This window comes from Orycteropus afer, unplaced genomic scaffold, assembly GCF_000298275.1.
Source record: "Orycteropus afer afer isolate SDZICR_OR568_19922 unplaced genomic scaffold, OryAfe1.0 scaffold00141, whole genome shotgun sequence".
In the NCBI taxonomy this organism is placed as follows: Eukaryota; Metazoa; Chordata; class Mammalia; order Tubulidentata; family Orycteropodidae; genus Orycteropus; species Orycteropus afer.
Genome location: NW_006921728.1, coordinates 2,182,905 through 2,188,319, shown reverse-complemented (window position 1 = coordinate 2,188,319; position 5,415 = coordinate 2,182,905).

The following is a 5,415-nucleotide window of genomic DNA, read 5'->3' as shown; positions in this document are numbered from 1 at the left end:
TTGTAGGTATATGGATATTATCCTATCACTGACAGCATTGTACTTCAGGACACATCTTGAAACATCCTTTGTGATGATGAATGCCACACCATTCCTCTTTATCCATAACCATGGCATATTCTTCCATTTATATAGGTTTCTTTTAGTAAGGTTTTTTTCTTCTGTTTTTGGGTCAATGTTTTTTTTTTTTTTTTTTTTCCAACGTTCCCTTCCCTCCCCTCCCAACTCTGGTATCCACCAAAGAAAGTTTCCTTCCATACATATATAAACCTTTCTTTGACTTTTTACAATAATGAACTAATACTATACTTGTCCTTCTGTGATTGACTTACTTCACTCAGCATAATGTCCTCTGTGCTCATCCACGTTATGTGGTGTTTTGCAGTTTCTACATTATTCTTTAGTGTTGCATAGTATTCCATTGTATGTATGTACCATAGTTTGGTTACGCATTCTTCTGTTGATGGGAAACCAGGTTGTTTCCATCTCTTGGCTATTGTAAATAGAGCTGCATATATCTGTTCTTGTCCTGGCACTCACTTCTTAGGATTTATACCTAATAATGGAATGGCTGGGTCAAATGTTATTTCTAATTCCAGCTTTTTCAGGAATCTCCATACTGTTTTCCACAGTGGTTGTATCATTTTACAGTCCCTTCTCTGCATCACACGGGGGCTCAGTGAGTGATTTTTCAGTCTTCACAGGTATCTCTGGGTGGCCTTGAACCACCAACCTTTAAGCTGGCAGTCAAGTGCATCAATTGTATGTACCACCCCAGGACTCCAAGAAGGTAGTCAAGGTTAGAAGATGGCCTGATTTGATTTCTCTGTTGGAGGAGGTGTTATCATTCCCTAAAGCCTCAGGCCCTGATATCTAGTGCTGGAACAAAGAGGGATAATATCAAACCTCATATACTGATGAGGATGGGAAAGTGAATCTTTTCAGAAAGCTATTTAATAAAATAGATTAAATGATTTGAACCCAACCGAACTGCATTTATTTTTATAGGAGAAAAAAAAAATTAGTAAATCAGACATCTTTTTCACTTGCCTGTCTGTGGCAAAACTTCATGTTTGCTTGTTGTTAGGCACCACTGAGTTGATTCCTACTCACAGCGACCTTATGTACAACAGAAGAAAACTGCCTGGTTCTGCACAATTTTTGCAATCCTTGCTATACCTGAGCCCGTTGTTGCAACCACTGTGTCAATCCATCTCATTGAGGGTCTTTCCCTTATTCTCTGGCCCCTCTGCTTTACCAAGCATGACACTCTTCTCCAGGGACTGATCTCTTTTGACCAATTGACCAAACTAGGTAAGATGAAGTCTGGCCTTTCTCACTTCTAAGAAGCATTCCGGCTGTGCTTCCAGGACAGATTTGTTTGTTGCTCTGGCAGGCCATGGTATTTTCAGTATTCTTCAACAGCACCCTAATTCAAAGGCATCAATTATTCTTCATTTGCCTTATCCATTGTCTGGCTTTCACATGCATATGAGGCTATTGGGGTCAGGCAAGCCTTAGTCTTCAAGGTGATATCTTTGTTCTTCAATGCTTTAAAGAGGTCTTTTGCAGTACATTTACCTACTGCAATTCAATGTCTGATTTCTTGACTGCTGCTTCCATGGATGTTGATTGTGGATCCAAGTAAAGTGAAATCTTTGACAACTTCAATATTTTCTCCATTCATCTTGATGTTGTTATTGGTCCACTTGTGAGGATTTTTGTTTTCTTTATGTTAAGGTATAATCCATATGCAGGACTGTAGTTTTTGATCTTCATCAATAAATGCTTCAAGTCATCTTCAATTTCAGCAAGCAATGTTGTGTCATCTGCATATTGCAGATTGTTAATAAGTCTTCTTTTAATCCTGATGCCACATTCTTCTTCATATAGTCCAGCTTCTCAGATTATTTTTTCAGTATACAGATTGAATAAGTATGGTTAAAGGATGCAACCCTGATGCATGCCCTTCCTGATTTTAAACCTTGCAGTTTTCCCTTATTCTGTTCAAATGACTGCCTCTTGGTCTATGTACAAGTTCCACACGAGCACAATTAAGTATTCTGGAATTCCCATTCTTTGAAATGTTATCCATAATTTGTTATGATCTATACAGTCAAATATCTCTGGATAATCAATAATACACAGGTAAGCATCTTTCTGGTATCCTTTTATTTCAGCTAAGATGCATCTGACATCAGCAATGATATTTCTTGTACCATGTCCTCTTCTAAAACTAGTCTGAATTTCTGGTAGTTCTCTGTCAATACACTGCTGCAATTGTTTTTGAAAGATCCTCAGCAAAATTTTACTTGCATGCAGTATTAATGATATTGTTTGATAATTTCTACATTCTGTTATATCACCTTTCTTTGGAATGGACACAAATATGGATCTTTTCCAATGAGTTGGTCAGGTAGCTGTCTTACAAATATCTTGGTATAAATGAATAAGCACCTCCAACATTGCATCCATTTGTTGAAATATCTCAATGTGTATTCCATTAATTCCTGGAACCTTGTTTTTAACCAATTCCTTCAGTGAAGTTTGGACTTCTTCCTTCAGTACCATTGGTTCTTGATCATATGCTACCTCCCGAAATGGCTGAATGTTGACCAATCCCTTTGGTACTGTGACTCTGTGTATTCCTTCCAACTTCTTTTGATGCTTTCTACACCACTCACTATTTTTGCCCACAGAATACTTCAATATTGCAATTCAAGGTTGAAATTTTTCTTCAGTTCTTTCAACTTGAGAAATGATGAACATGTTCTTCCTTCTTGGTTTTCTAATTCCAGGTCTTTGCACATTTCATTATAATACTTTACTTTGCTCTATCCAGCCACACTTTGAAATCTTTTGTTCAGCTCTTTTATTTCATCATTTCTTCCTTTCTCTTTAGCTACTCTGTTCAGAAGCAAGTTTCAGTTTCTTCTGACATCCATTTTGTTTTTTTCTTCCTTTCTTGTCTTTTTAATGACATTTTGCTGTCTTCATGTATGATGTTCTTGATGTCTTCCCACAACTTATCTGGTCTTTGGTCATTGGAGTCCAGTCTAACAAATCTATTCTTCCGATGGTCTATGAATTCACATGGGATGCAAACAAGGTCATATTTTGGCTCTAATAGGCTTGTTTTAATTTGCTTCAGCTGCAACTTGAGCTTTCACATGAGCAATTGATGGTCTGTTCCACAGTCAGCTCCTGGCCTTGTTTTGACAGATAGTATTAGCTTATCCATCACCTCTTTCTATAGTTGTAGTCTCTGGTGGCCTAGTGCCTAAGGCATTTAACTACTAACCAGAAGCCTGGAGGTTCAAACCCACCAGCCACTCCTCAGAAAGAAGTTTAGTCAATCAACTTCCATAGAGATACCATGTCAGAAAACTAAGGTAGGCTCTCTATGAGCTGGGATCAACTCGAGGTCAGTGAGTTTGGTTTGATTTGGTTTTAGTCACTTTGATTTCTGTGTATCCCATCTGGCATGGTCCACACATATAGTCATTATTTATGTTTTTGAGAAAAGGTATTTGCAACGAATAAGTTTTTGGTCTCATAAAATTTTATCATGTGGTCACTAGCATAATTTATATTACCAAGCCCATGTTTTCTAACTACCAATGCTTCTTCCTTGCTTCCAACTTTCTCATTCTAATCACCAGTAATTATCAACACATCTTGATAGAATGTTTGGTCAATTTCAGACTGCAGAAATTGATAAAAATTTTCAATTTCTTCATTTTTCACTTTGTTTGTTGGTGCATAAATTTGAATAATAGTTGTATTAACTGGTCTTCCTTGTAGACATATAGATATTGTCCTGTCACTGACAGCATTGTACTTCAGTATGGATCTTGAAATGTTCTTTTTGATGATAAATGTGACACGATTTTTCTTCAATTTGTTTTTCCCAGCATAGTAGACCATATGATGGTCTGATTTTTAAAAATAGCTAATATCAATCCATTTTGGACCACTAATGACTAGGAGATTGATCTTTATGTGTTCCATTTAATTTTTGACAACTTCCAATTTTCCCACATTCATTCTTCATACATTCCATGTTTTGATTATTAATGATTATTTTCAGCTGTTTCTTCCTATTTTGAGTCATGCTCCATCAGCAAACAGAGGTCCTAATAGCTTTACTCTATCCACATCAGTAAGATTGACTCTATTTGAGGAGGCAGCTCTTTTATTGTCATATTTTGAGTGCTTTCCAAACTGAAGGGCTCATCTTCCAGTATTATATTAAACAATGTTTCACAGCTCTTCAAAAATGTTCCAGTAATATACCAGACAGAGTTTCACTGCTATTTATAAGGTTCACATTTGTTTAGGTGCATTCAAAATAGTCAACTCAAAACCTTTCATGAGCTTCTGTTATATGGCCATGTTAAATGCTAGAAGTCAGAAAAACTATGAAGTATTTTCTCTAGGGTCAAGCCAGGATATGAAAGAAATACACTCTAAGGAAGAGAATCTTGACACAGTTGTCTTTTGTATTACGTGGGTCTAAGAAATATTTCTTTATGACAAGGATGTAATAATGAGAATTTCTTGAAAGAGTTTTGGAGCTAGCCTTGTCTGAAGTTTCTCAGACCACTTAAACAATTTTTGTTTAACAAGCTGTTTCTGGGAAATGAGGTCCTGCTAACAACATGATTTTCACAAATTTCTGAGACATCTGGTTAAAGCTCTTTAAACATCCACTAATTTAGGAGCTCTGGTAGCATAGTGCCCAAGGCACTTGACTGCTAGCCAGAAGGCTGGCAGTTCTAACCCACCATCCACTTCTTGGAAGGAAGGTTGGGCAATCTACTTCCATAGTGATACTGATACTGCCTCAGAAACCCAAGGAGGGGTCACTGTGATTTGGGTCCAACTCGACAGCACATAACAACACCAACAGTGATGTTTTATGACCCCACCTGAAGGATATGTGACTATGATTAAAAACTTCTGTCTTTAGTTTCTGAAATCAATCACTTTAAATCTCCATTCCCCACTGCAAACCCATCTTCCTTGTGATCTCAACCAAAAGCTAACCAATCAAATGACTATATTATAATATCTTTGTTCCATGGACTATATCTATCTTTGTTAGAAGTTCTTTAGTTGGAGCCACCATTTCTCATGTATGTGGCCTGATGTCTCCCTGCATTTGAATGTACTTATTTTTCTGAATAAATTCTCTTAATCTCATTTTTTTAAAAAAAATTTTTATTATGATTTGAGTGAAAGTTCATACACGTTTCGTCTCATGACACTGACAGCAAACTCCCACAATATAATAGCTCTCATCCCACTTCCTCCCCATAGTTACCATTTCCTTGTGTCTTTCCCTCCCATGTACTCCTGTCTTAATTTCATTTTAAGAAATGAGTGTTTTTTTTTTTTTTTTTTTTCTGGTTA